The sequence below is a fragment of the Pelodiscus sinensis genome, chromosome 31, assembly GCF_049634645.1.
Source record: "Pelodiscus sinensis isolate JC-2024 chromosome 31, ASM4963464v1, whole genome shotgun sequence".
Classification (NCBI taxonomy): Eukaryota; Metazoa; Chordata; order Testudines; family Trionychidae; genus Pelodiscus; species Pelodiscus sinensis.
In genome coordinates this window covers 1,706,718-1,721,024 of record NC_134741.1, presented here as the reverse complement: position 1 = coordinate 1,721,024, position 14,307 = coordinate 1,706,718, and the positions used below count along the sequence as shown (strand labels likewise).

At 49.5% G+C, this 14,307-nt stretch overlaps 1 non-coding gene across 1 annotated transcript; it reads right to left on the bottom strand.

Moving 5' to 3' along the window:
- Positions 1 to 3,898: 3,898 nt before the first annotated feature.
- TRNAI-UAU (transfer RNA isoleucine (anticodon UAU)) lies at positions 3,899 to 3,972 on the bottom strand. The gene has a single exon. It is a non-coding gene; the product is annotated as a tRNA-Ile (tRNA).
- Positions 3,973 to 14,307: the final 10,335 nt, after the last annotated feature.

Below are 14,307 nucleotides of genomic sequence, written 5' to 3'. Positions count from 1 at the left end.
TAAATTCTGGCTTCGTTTAGAATTTTGAATGTCTGCATTTGCATCCCTCTATTGAAAGAGGGTGCAAGTGTAGACGTATCCTTACAACCTAGACAGAGATCCCACAGACAAATAATAGGAAAATGAGGATAATAATCATTGAATTAGGATTCCACAACCACAACTGGTGGTAAGCAGGTGGGTTTTTTTTGGGGGGGGGGGGGGTAGTTTGCCAGACGAAATGCTGTTAATTAAGTTTTCTTCACCCATCTTGAGATCTGTTTCTTATCTGATGACAGTGGGTGCCATTAGGATAGGATCCCCTTCTCACAGCCTAGCCTAACAGTGTGACACTATTTTAAAGCAATTTAGATGAAATGTGAGCATGTGACTCCAGCTTACCAATATGGATACAGGCCTTCCCATATGACTACAGAGAAAGCATATTGTTATATAGGAGCTTTCCAGTCAAAAGACAGCAGGGCCCAGACAAAGCAAAGCCAACACAACTGTAAAGGAACTTGACCTGTCTATCTTCTGACCCAAAATCAGATGCCTTATCCTTTAAGCCACACAGTCTGGGCTGTTTTAGTAATGGACTTTTTGAAAAGTGTAAGGAAGGAAAAGTTTAGCTAATCCATCAGGTTTTATTATTTACCTTGTTTAAAGGATTTAGAAATCATGTCTGAGCTGGTGAATTATTTTTATTTCTTGGTACTAAGCATTTTTTCCTGAGTCTATGTCACTTCATGTCTATCTAATACCTAGTAATTTACTATTCTTGCAACAGTAGTTTTGTTTTGATAATAAAAGTACTTTCCAATTTCTTTTGATTAACCGCTATTGATTTATTATTGTGTCCTTAAGCTTATGTGCCTAGTTATGCAGGCTTTGTCCATTGCTCTTTGTGGATTCCTTCTGTTTGTTTTCTCAACTCTGAACCAAAAAGGAGGTTGGGGAAGGGGGAAAAGCTTTGCTTTAGGAAGGGGCTACCCAAAGGTAGGGCTACACTGCTTTTTTTGTTTCAGAAGAGGTATGCAAATAGTGCTCTGCATTTACATACTTCCTCCCTGCTTTTTTTTTTCTTCTTCCTGAAAGAGGCTTTTCCTGTATTTGGCCCTTTCTACACTTTCAAAGGACCCTGTATACCTCATTTTATGGTCATGGGGAAGGGGCTGGCTGTGAATGATAGGGACCCATGAAGGCGCCACCTGCCCTTCTGAGGGTGACATCTGAGGTGGCCGTCCTAAATACAGCCTGTCTGTGATATGACCTAATGTTAGTACCTGCCCAGCTGTTCTAATTAGAATCTCCTGTATGTGTCTGAACAACCCTTGAGTTCCAGCCCTGGATCTATCTGATGAGGCAATATTAAGTGAAGGGGGAATTTTCACTGCACTCCTCATCTGGGCTGGAATCCCGGCTCTTACAGGGCTCACTGCAAAGGGAAAGCCCTGTAGGGACTGAAAACCACTGCTCCAGGTGACCCTGGAACTCATAACCTCAGCATATCTCCCATTGATACTGCCATATAAGTACTGTGTGCTGACGCATTGTGCTACTGGAGCAGTTATTTAGGAGTTTTAGCCAATGTACTTAGATTGAGAAAGCCAAGCGCCAGAAAGTGGAATTGAGCCAGAGGGGCAAAAAGGCAAAAGCATCAATTGCCAAGGATTTGACACAAACCAACATCTCACCAGCAGGTCCCACTGAGATCTGAACTCAGATTGCAGGATTCAAAACCCTGAATGGGGCCCATTATATCAGGGCTTTCTCTGGGCACCTCTGACTCAGCTGGCAGAGATAAATAAGCTACTTCTAAATAGATTTGAAATAAGATAATTTGTGTATTAACCAGACCAGTCATTCAAAGATTATGAGTTCAAACTCACTTTAGCTGCCTACTCCTGGAGCAGCTTTTACAGAACTGACAGCTCCTTGTATGTGGCCCAATGGGACCAAGGAAAGGGTCGAAAGACAGGGCTGGACACCAGGAGCTATGAGTCTCTGCCAACAGGCAGGTCTGCTTGCACCTGCCTGCTCCTACACACAAGCAAGTGAAAAGTGGGGAGAAGCAAAGAAGAGTCCAGCTGCCTCCTGGGGCTGCCCCTTTCCAGAAGTGTTGTGGGAGAAAATGCTGCCGCCCCTTTGCCACCTCTGCCTCTCACTGACATTCATGATTGTTCTTTTCTGCTGCCCTGTGTCTGTCCTCTGCCTCCCCCCTTTCTCCTCCGCTTCCCCAGAGGGAGCCAATTCTGACTGTGTATTTCCAATTCAGCCCAGTTTGTTTCTCCCAGCCAGACAATGACAAAGGTGAGCGGTGGCACAGAGACATACCTCCATCACACTATGCTACAGCTCACTTTTCTCACCCTCTGCTCAGGGCCCGCTGGTTGGGCTGGGTGGGGTCCCTTCTTTCACCCCCTCTCTGAGTTTCAGAATCTCCACTTGAAATGGGGAGACACAGAAAAATATTTTACAAAATTTGAAAAGTTTGTAACAAGGATGAAGAAAAGCTCCTTTGCCTTTTATTTCCAAAATCAGTCACACCCTCGCTCTGGGCATTTAAGGACAAAGAAGCCAAGCACTTGTACTGCCAGTATTTCACCAGAAGGTCCCATTGAGATCTGAGCTCAGATTGCAGGGTTCAGAGTCCTGAGTGTTGTGCCTGTGACGGTCAGGGCCGGTCTGGGCACTGCTGAGGGCATCTGCTCAGGGTGAATTGCTCAACTTCGGGGCTCCTTACAGCCCCCTGGTGACCTCTCCAAACAGGCCACAAACCAATCCCACAGAGCACTTCAGCTGCCTGCCTGAAGCCTCACGAGCAAAACCCCTTCGACACCCCAGCAATATCTGTGCCCCAGATGGCTCCAGGCCTCATACACAGGTGGGGGGTCCTAGCACCCAATCCCACCTACCCCGAACAAGTTTTGTCAGGTCCCAAGAAACCAGCCACAGATCCTTGGTCAATTTACCCTTTGGACCTTACCCACAAATCACACTGGGCCAATCCTTTAGCATCTAACATCTAAAGGTTTATTACTACAATAAAGAAAAGCATGAGAGTAAGGTTGTTAAAGAATAGTACATTACATGCATCGAATCTCCCAGTACTCGATGCAGGCTCTAGCAGAGATGTTACAGCTGCTGGTTTAAAAGTCCTTGTTGCGCATCCTAGGATCAGGATGGGTCCACAGGTCTTTCTGGCTCTTCAATCCCTGCATTGCTGCCTCTGGGATGAAGTGCTGAGCTGAAGACCAAGATGGAGTCCACTGCATGGCCTATTTATCCCTCCTTCCTGGTCTCTTCTTGGCTACAGCAGGTCACCTGGCCCACGGCTTCTTCCTGTGTCCCCTGCTGGTAGCCCTTAGGTATGAGTCACCACTCATTCTTTAGGTGTGTCCTTGGCCCATTGAATGCTATTGTCCCACAGGGCCTCGCTGATTAGCATGTCCATAGGCCGGGCTCTGCCCAGTGCTCAACCACATGCAGAGAAATATTCAGTATCTACACAGATTACAGGCTCCTAACTACACACACAGACATACAATCACATGACTAGCGTACATAGGATTAGCAGACAGTGAGCTTCTATTCAACACCCCACATGGCCCCCTTTTATACCATTTTTTGGGCCAACACCCCCACTTATGGGTGCATCAGTGATCTGGCTGCTCCCCTCAAAATCCAGTAACGTGACAGCCTGACACCATGGGACCATCACACCACTCAGACTGTGAGGTTCTCAGCTAGTAGCTGATACTCTACTCTCCTTGCCTCCCTTCAGCAGCTTCATCTCTTAGGAGCCTCCCTCTTCTCCCATCAGCCTTTTCCTGAACCAGCAGTTCCATGGGTGGCCAGGGAAGGCCTCTTCTGTGTCCCAGAAGGATATAGGAAAATGTAAGAAAAGGCTGCAATAAGGCACCACTGGGAGTTGAACCCAAGCTCTCCTGCTTATAAGGCAGGTGCTTTAGCCAGCTGACCCATGGTGCCCTCCTTGACACTCTTTTTGATTATCTGGTCTCAGGGTTTGGGTTGGCATCACCATATGGGGGCCCAGCTCAACTTTGGTTTGGTCCCTTCCTGAGGGCACAAAATTAACAAGAGAGAAGCAAGGGCAGGAGGTAGCCAAAGTCAAGAGCCTGTTCTACTGTGTCAACCTCCTCCCAGGAGCTATGAAACCCTCTCTCAGTTCCTACCCAGAAAGACTCTTGGCTCCATGGTTCCTGTCCTGGGAAGGCCTCTCAGTGCAGCCTTTGAACTCCTCCTGCAGGTGCTAACTGACCAGAGACAGAAAAATGCCAAACAGAGCTCTCCGGGGCCTGCAGGGACCCTGTTCTCATGCACTCTGGATGTAGACAGGACCCTGTGAGAGGAAAAAGCCTTTGGGAAAGTCCTCCTGCTCTGTGTGGGGGACAGCGCTCAGTGCTCTGCATCGTGGCTGCAATTACGTCTCCTTTGCCTTGTCTCCAGATTTCTCATGTTTCTCCACATGGCACCTGTCAGAAGCAGCAGCCAGTCTCCTTTCCAAACATTCGCATGGCCAGGCCCAGGCAGCTTCCCCCAGAGACTGACCAGAGTGTGTGAAGAGCAGCCACATTCAGCCCAACACCACTTGGTGCCTCATCACTCACCTCCCCTGGGCCTGGCAGGTCCCTTGGCAATCAACAAACAAGGGGGAACCTCAAACTCCTGCAGCCTGGGCCACAGAGCCAAGTACCCACCTGCTGTGGCCAAAACACAGGCCTGGCTGCGAGCAGGGTTTGAGCCTGTACAGGGAAATCCAACAGATTTCTGGTACAACAACTTAACCACTCAGCCATAAGCCTGACACAAAGCCCTCCCCAAGGCCTGAAAAGGGAGACAGAAGGACCAGGTCTGTGTGTGCTTCTCTGTGGCCCCCAGCTCCATGGCTAAAGTGCAGGGTTTGTGAAGTGCAAACCAATAAGAAATAATCTCCTCAAGCCCTTCCCATATGTAAAAGGTGCTAGTAGCTACACTTGAGAATTGTCTGTTCTGATGATACCCTCTGGGGCCATGGAATTGGCTGCTTTCAAGAGACAGAATCCTGGGCTAAATGGCATGGCCCAGTCTGGCTGTTCTGATGTTCTGTTTGCTTTCTGTTCTTGCCGCCAAGGATCTGGGAGGGAACTGGGGTGAAGAAGCAGGACAGGAGTAGGGCAGGGGTGGACAACCCATGGCTCATGAGCTGCATATGGCTCTTTCCCCCCAAAAGCACAGCGCACGAAGCTGCTCCTGTGCTCCCCCATGGCCCCTGGCTCCCCTGTACTCACTGGCGCTGGCCCCAAGATGAATGCCATGCTGATATTACCTCCAGGGACAATGGAGGTAGTGTGGGCTTCTTGTGGGGTGTGCGTGTGGGGGAGTTCTGCAGCTGCGTGCCACGTCCCGGAAGTATGCGGGTAGCTCTGCCTCCCCTCCCCTCAACAGTCGGCGCAGTACCTAAAATGCCAGTCCATTGCGCACTGAGGACTTTGTTCCTCTGCTGCCTTCCTGCGCGCAGGGAAGGGAATGGGGATCAGGGACCATGCTGGCTCCAGCTGCTCCTATGGCACGCTCTGCTATGGGAAGCAGAGGAGCAAAGCATGCACTGCATGAGTGTTTGGGGCTGGTGCGGTCTGGGACTCCCCTTCCCTCCTCCTCGGAAGATAGTGGGGGAATAAAGTCCCCAGAGCATTGGCTCCAGCTGCTTGGGCAGGGCACACTGTCGTGAGGAGTGAAGTAACAAGACATGTGCTGCCAACTTCATTCCCCTGAAGAACTCCCGCATGGGCGGAGAGGGAGACGGGGTCCTGGATCACACCAGCCCCAAACACTCATGCAGTGCATGCTTTGCTCCTCTGCTCCCCATGGCAGTGCGCACTGCCTCAGCAGTTGGAACTGGCACGGTCCAGGACTCTCCCTGCACTGAGGGCAGGAGGCAGTGCATCAGCAGCCACCCACATGCTGGTCGGTGGGGCCTTGGCTCAGCGTTTGGCAGCCAGAGGGTGGGGAGCAGCCCTGTGGGTGGGAGGGGGGGGTCTCTGTCGCTCTGCAGCCACATGTAGGCCTGGCCCTGCCCCCCTCTTGCTCTGCCTTGGTTGCTCTGTGGCTTTTGAGGCTTCCCTTGGAGCGGTCAGCACCAGCCACCCCTGCTCAAGGTGCCCAGGGGAGGAAAGGGGAGCTGAGCTACAGCCTGGGTCTCCTCCTGCTTTCCCCTGGCTCTAGCCTGGGCCTAGGCCTGGGCCTGGGCCTCTTTCTTATCAGCTCCACAGGGGTCAGGGGAAAAGCAGGGGGATGGGTGCAAGGGCCACACCTGTGGGCATCAGGTGACTCCACAAGAAACACTCCCTGTTGGCCTGGCTGGAACATGGCACCATTTGAGCATGTTATTAGCACCAATGTGCCCCCCTGGCCAGTCTGAGCGGGGAGCCAGGGACAGCCCCTGCAAACCTGGGACCATTGGCCAAGGCTGCTGCTCTTGTATCTGTGCTGGGATCCCCTCGGCCTCAGGAGCGCTAGAGATGTCGGTCAACTCTGTCCTCCTAGCCTGAGGCTGCCTGTCTGGGTGACACCATCACACACAGTGGTCGTCTCCTCCCTCCTAGGATAGGGCTCCTGCTGTTCAGCCTGGCCTGATGATCTTACCTGTGTCCCCCAGGGAGGCAAGAAGCATAGCCTGGCAGCTTCTGGGACAAGACATGAGGGCATCAGGGGAAGCAGAAAGAAACATCCCAGCCACCCGCTGAACCAGAGATTGAGCTCTAGGGGGTGTCAGACATCCAGCAGGGGGGCACAAGGAAGCCAAAGCATATGAGGTGGGAGGGTTTTGCAGCAACCAGCCATGTCCCAGCAGATCCCACTGAGATTTAAACACACCTTGCAGGTTTCAGAGCCCTGAGTACCAACCCTTACACTGTGAGGCCTACAGTTGGATGTTTCATCAAACCCAGCACCCCTCACTTAGCTGGGCCACAATGGACCCCTAGCACATGTACACTTGAATCCAGCTTTGCTTGTTTTCCTTCCACCCAGAATCCCTTTCTACCCCACAGGCTTTGGCAGAACAAAGGGGGGGGGGGGGCTCTGCTCACCCCACTGAGGTGCTGAGCTTCTTCCCTGCCTCCCTCAGCTTGGCATTCCTCCTCTGCCCCATTCCTGCCTCTCATCCTCATTGGACAAGTCACACAAGGGAGGCAGCAGGAAAAGGCAGTGTAATGACAAAAGCTTCTACTTTATAGGAATGTGCTACAGGTAGCACTTTCTTATTGATACGATCATAAAGAAGCGCTACTGTAGGAAATGGCTGCTAGGGCAGCACAATCCTACATGCAGCAGTTCCCAACATTTCTGTGTCAAAAACAGCTCCCTATAGGATTGTGCTCCTGGAGGCAGTTTCTGATTTCCAGAAATAAGAAATTGCTACTGAAAGAAACTCCTACTTGAAGTATCACTTTCATCTTTGCTGAACCCCAGTCTTCCATGCCACACCATTTTGGAAATACAGGCAGTCCCCGACTTACGCGGATCCGACTTATGTCGGATCCGCAGTTATGAACGGGGCTGCCCCAGAGTACACGGACGGCAGGACCTTGCGGTCCTGCCGCCCGTGTACTCTGGGGCTTTCTCTGCGTCTCCCTGGTCTGCAGACCAGGAAGACGCAGAGCAAAGCTGCGGAGGGGCTCGGGCAGCCCAGGCGCGCCTGGGCTGCCCTCCCCCCCCCCCCCACGGCTTTGCAAAGCCGCGGGGAAGCCGGCAGCGGAGCAGTCCAGGCGCGCCTGGGCTGCCTCGCTGCCCGAGCCCCCCCGCAGCTTTGCAAAGCCGCAGGGAAGCCGGCAGCGGAGCAGTCCAGGTGCGCCTGGGCTGCCTCGCTGCCCGAGCCCCCCCGCAGCTTTGCAAAGCCACGGGGAAGCCGGCAGCGGAGCAGTCCAGGCGCGCCTGGGCTGCCTCGCTGCCCGAGCCCCCCCCCCCGCGGCTTTGCAAAGCTGCGGGGGGGCTCGGGCAGCGAGGCAGCCCAGGCGCGCCTGGACTGCTCCGCTGCCGGCTTCCCCGAGGCTTTGCAAAGTCGAGGGGGGGCTCGGGCAGCGAGGCAGCCCAGGCAGCGAGGCAGCCCGTGGCTGTCCCGCTGCCGGCGTCCTCTGAGGCTTTGCTCCCCGTCTCCCTGGTCTGCTGGAGACCAGCAGACCAGGGAGACGGGGAGCAAAGCCACGGAGGACCTAGGCGGCGGGACCGCGGTGCGTCTCGGTCTGCCGCCCGTGTCTTCCTGGTCTGATAGGGTGGCGGGGGCACAGCTAGTACGCCCTCCCCCCAGCAGACTAGGCTTTTCTCCGGACGCCTGTGGCAGAGCAGCTGGAGTGCTGCCGGTTGGTCCCGCAGCGCCGCTCTGGGCGCTACTGGTCAAACCCAGCAGCACCCCAGCTGCTCTGGTCCTGATTCAGCCGCTGCTGGTCAGTTTCAGCAGCGGCTGAATCAGGACGCCTGGGGCAGAGCAGATGGGGTGCTGCTGGGTTGGTCCAGTAGTGCCGAGGAGCGGCGCTACTGGAGCAACCCAGCAGCACCCCAGCTGCTCTGCCCCAGGCGTCCTGATTTAGCCGCTGCTGAAACTGACCAGCGCTGACTACAGGAATCCCGAGGCAGAGTTGCTCTGCCCCGGGCTTCCTGGAATCAGCTGCTGATCAGTTTCAGCAGCAGCTGACTTGGGGACGCTTGGGGTTCTTAAGTTGATTCTGTATGTAAGTCAGAACTGGCGGTCAGTTTCAGCAGTGGCTGAATCTGGACGCCAGTTCCGACTTACATACAGATTCAACTTAAGAACAAACCTACAGTCCCTATCTTGTACGTAACCCGGGGACTGCCTGTACTGATCTAAAAACAGTGTAGGAGTCCACCAACAGTTGTTTACAAAGGATTACTCTAAACCAGTGTTTCTCAACCTTTTTTTTTTTTTAATAAAGTACGCCTTTAAAAAAAAAAGTATAAATACCTTCTTTAAAAAAATTAGAAGTACCCCCAGTACCTACAGTTTTCAGACACACAATTTTTTTTCTACCATTGCAACGCATTTGTTGAACAACTTAATCATAGCCAGGCAGGAGATGACATTTTTTTCATGTAAAAAGTACAAAAATAATAAAATGCTGTACAATTTAAAACATAAATTGTTTTTTCCCAATTTCAGTTGTGCTAAAGTACTCTTCAGACATACCACTGGTTGAGAAACACAGCTCTAAACAAATAACACAAGTGCACTTATAAATGCTTTTAATGAAAGTGTAAAAGGCTTTGTAAAAGTCCTCCAAAAAAGTAAATGTCATTGCTGGTCTGAACTCCAGGAATTTGCTAGACCTGAATCAGCCTTAGGCTACTTCTACACTGCACACTGTTGCGCAAGAAGATATGCAAATGAGGCATGGCGATGAATATCATTGCAGCTCATTAGTATACCTAATGAGCCATCATTTTTGTGGAAAGGGGTTTTGCACTTATTTTCAGGCAGAACAGCTCCTGCGCAAGAAGGGTTTTTTGTGCATGGAGTAGTGTAAACAACTCCTTCTTGTGCAAAACCCCCTTCTGCAAAATGGCAGCTCACTAGGAATGCAAATGAGGTATGCACCTATTTGCATATCTTCTTGCACAACAATGTACAGTATAGATGTAGTCTTAGGGTTTGCGAGGATAGCAGCTTCTTATACTGCAGACAAAGTAACTTCCCCGTAGAAATGTCCTACCTCCACTAGGACTTTCTCACTCCAGCAGTGAATGGAAAGTTGCTAGGTCTTAGGATTTGAGATGATAGCAGTTTCTTATACTGCAGACTAAGTAACCATTCCCCATAGGAATGTCCTACCTCCACTAGGACTTTCTCACTGGTCCCTGTAGGAAAGTGATACTTCCAGTATTTTCTTACAGGAGCAGTTTCTTCTGCCCTCTTTACATCCATTTTTAAATGTTGGTATTCTCCCTCCTCACATTCCTTATAACATGGCTTTCTAACCTTTTTAATTGCAAAATCACTTTTCCAATGTAAGATGTTCTCTTATTTCCTCAACCTCAATGACTTGCACCAGGCTGGAGTAGGGGTTTGGGGATAAGGCCCTGTGCTTGTTCCTACAGGTATGGAGTGTAGGAAGGGCTCTGATCTTAACCCAGGGTGGGACAATGGGGTCCAGGAGGGGTTTCAGGTTCTACGTTCTGGCACTGAGTAAGGGTGCAGGGGGAGAGGCACCCCCTGTGGCAAGAGGTTGGGTGTAGGAGGTGGTTCAGGGCTGAGGCAGGGGTTCAGGAAGCAGGATCTGGCTCGGCTGGGCTCTGTTTAACTGTGACAACTTATGGTGCTTCACTATTGAGGTTAAGGCAGGCTTACTTCAGCCCAGGCCCTGCACCATTCCTGCAAGCCACTGGCATGTACAGCAATGGCTCCATGCATGATGCCATTTGGTGCCCCTTCTCTACAAGCATGAGCCCACAGCTTCTATTGGCCACGGTTCCCCATTACTGATCAATGGGAGCTGCAGGAGTGGTGTCTGCAGGCAAGGACAACATATGGAGACCCCCAGCAGTGACTTTCTCTGGGGCTGCATGGACATGCCAGACACTTCCAGGAGTAGCAATTACCATAGAGTGCCAGAGATTGTCATTCCTAAACTCCCCCCAGCCCCTTCTCTCTGTCTGTGTCTACATTGGCACCCCTTTCCGGAAAAGGGATGCTAATGAGACCAGTCGGAATTGCAAATTTTGTGGGGGATTTAAATATCCCCCGCGGCATTTGCATGAACATGGCTGCCGCTTTTTTCCGGCTCGAGGTTTTGCCGGAGAAAAGCGCCAGTCTAGACGGGATCTTGCGGACAATAAACCCTTTTCCAGAAGATCCCTTATTCCTTGAAAGTAGGAATAAGGGATCTTCCGGAAAAGGGTTTATTTTCCGCAAGATCCCGTCTAGACTGGCGACTTTCTCCGGCAAAACCCCGAGCAGGAAAAAAGTGGCAGCCATGTTCATGCAAATGCCACGGGGGATATTTAAATCCCTCGCGGCATTTGCAATTCCAACTGGTCTCATTAGCTTCCCTTTTCCGGAAAGGGGTGCCAATGTAGACACAGCCTCTGTGTGGTGATAGGGTACTGGAGTGTCATGAGAAGGAACACCCTGACATCAACATCCCCCTCTTGTACCTCCCACACCTTGCACAGCAAGCAGGAGGTACAGCTCCAAGGCAGAGTCCTGAAGCAGCAGGGCAAAATGGGCTGGTACTCCAGCGATGTGTAGAAGAGGGGGCAAGAAACCTTGAAGCCACTCCACCATGTGGCTAGAGAACCAGTGCCAAGTTGCCTTGGTACAGGGGAAAGGAGGAAGTCCAAAGCATCACAGGCATACAATCATAGGCAACTGTTTCTCCATCCCTGCCTTAGAAGGACTTTATAATTCAATTAGCCATGTTCGATATTTTTGAAAACCATAGCTATAGGACTTTTTCCTAGAATCGCCCTGATACTTAAAGACATGGGTGTCGGCAGGCCATTAGCATCAGGAGAAGGAATTTGCCATTAGGCAATGCTTCCGTGCTTTTTGTGTCAAAGAGTTCCTTGTGGCTCTGCTGTAGGGATTTCTGTTCTCCATTCGGTATATGAATAGAGTGATGAGCATGAGGATAGGGGAGCTGTCAAGGTGGTTTAGCTGTGTCTGGCATCCACCACAACCGTCTGATGATCCACTTGGTTCAAGCAGTGGAGGGCAGTGGGATGCTATTTTATTAGGCTTCCGGGCTGGATATTATGGCCTCCAGAACGTAGTACTAGAACAATAAAAATAAAGGATAGCATGTTCTATATGCTAATCACAGAAAGAATTGCTAGGTACAGATAAATACTTCTAGAATTCTCAAGTTCCCTTGCTAGAAATTTGAACTTGACTCTGTAGTAAGTTGAGGGTCAGTAACATGGAGTCAGCAGGCCTAAGGCCTGCAACATGGAAACAGCAACAGGCCTGCAATCTAGTGAGCAAGACTTTGGTTCAGTAACACAGGAGCCAAGAAAGAAGCCCTATTGATAACTGTGTGATTGTGTAAGTTAGGTCGAGCATGGAAGGACACAGGGAGGCACTGGGTTCAGACTGTAAGCCAAAGGGGAGTAATGGAACATCTTAATAAGAAATGTCTTGGTACAGAAACTCCCTAAAAACTAATGCACATACTGACCTAGGTTCAGGACCAGGTCAGAATTGACAGCATGAAGGATAGTAAGTAAGCCCCCCTTCCATAAGGTGAAGGGTGGCAACTAGGCAACAGAGGGTGGTAACCTGGTACGTAAAGAAATGATGTAAGTTGTTTGTACCTGTCTATAAAAGGACACCGCAGAGGGTGTCTCCGGCCGACCTTGGGGGGGGGGGGCCCCGCACTAGGTGCCTGAACGGCAGGTGTCATTGCCTAAACTTACAGAATGCACAGTAACTTAACTTTCACTAAGTGCTGTTAATATCTGATATATGGCAATAGGCCTGCCCGGTGTTGTTACCTTGTCAACGCGGGCCATAGTGCCCAGTGGTGTCACATTGTATTGATCTCTGTAACCAACGGGTAGAGCTTTGCATTTGACAATAAACCTGCTTGATTGATTTCAAACCTTGCCTGCATCTGTCGTTTCCGGGGCCTTTCAGAGATCTCGTGTTGACCCAAGTGCACGGGGTCTAACACTCTAGATAAAGGGAGTACTGATTATTACGCACGCAGCCGAAAGTTTATCAACGGAGTAGAGGTCCTGCTAGGAGCGCGCCAGGACGACCCTGACCAGACGACGCTGACACTGACAGTCCAGACCACCGAAGGTACCGAGGTACGAGAACACCGAGGTATGACAGACTCAACTAAATTATTTTTGTGATAGTGTGACTTTTACTAAAGTAGTATTTTAGAAAAAAACTAAATTTTTATACTATGCTATCTGAAAGGGCTTAGTTAGCAATGAGTTGGTTATAAAAAAAAAAGCTGGGGATGGGCAGAGGGAGGAATAGCAATTAGGGTTATGATGCAGGAATTTGCTGTTGGGCCAGTAAAGTTAAACTTTTCAATGATCTTGAAAAGGTGGTTAACAGTGGGATGGCAACTGTTGCAGATAATAGAAAATTAATCAAAATATGAAATTGAAAAGCTCAATGGAAAGAGTCACAAAAGGATCTTACAAAAGTAGGTAATTGGGCAACACAATGGCAGAAGTAATCCATTGTTGATAAGTGCAAAGTATTGCACATGGAAAAGTATAATCCCAGATATGCTCAAGGAAATGATGGGGTCTAAAATATCTGTTACCACCCCAGAAAGATCTTAGAATCATTGTGGATAGTTCCCTGAAAACATCTGCACATCCAAAACTCAAAACTCCGGTCATCTGAAGAAGTGAGCTGTGCCCACGAAATCTCACAATACCATCTATATGTTTTGTTAGTGTGTAGAATGTTAACAAACCACATGTTTTTTTAAGTTTAAATTATACTAGATGTTTTCAAATCTGCAAAGGAACAAGATGCCCTCGAGGTCACTGGTAGATGGACTCCAGTATGGCAGTCAGAAGTGTTTTGGTGAAATAATTGAAGACCTGGAGCAAATAGCAACTGACATCTTGATGCCAAATGTTAGGACCACTTGGAACAAGCACGAAACTGGGATTAGAAAAGGTAAGAGATTATGTCATTTTAGACCAATAAAACTGCAAAGGAGCTTGATGGGTATTCGGCCTCTTCAGGAGAGACCAGAGATCTGCTTCAGTCTTTTCCTAGAATGAGGGAGCTGTGCATCAGGGCCAACAGACCTCTGTCTCCATTAGCTGCCTGCGAGAGATTCTTCCATGTGATGGACTCATTTTTTTCATAGAACAGCAAGGATTGATAATTTTGAAAAAATGCTCCTACCCTTGAACAAACACTTTAGAAATTAATTGTTACAACGGAAAAATGCTAAAAATGCACACTGTGAATGTGGACAAAATAAATACATTTCTGTACTCTGACTTGTATTTAATTTGGTCACTCTTCATCTTTATAAATGAAGGCAGTGACTATCGTTAAACTCCATCATTGAAAAATGTATAGTATGTGTGTGTATATAATATAGAGAGTTATATTGTAAGTGTATATATATCATGTGTATGTGAGAGAGAGAGAAATAATGGTGACCTGCAAGAACTTGGGTGGTTAAGCACAGCGTTCCATAGGACAACTCATTTTTACTTTTCAATACTTAAGTACAATTAAAACAAAAAACAGGACTATGTAGCACTTTAAAGACTAATAAGATGGTTTATTAGGTGATGAGCTTTTGTGACGTAGTGGGGGTACTTGCT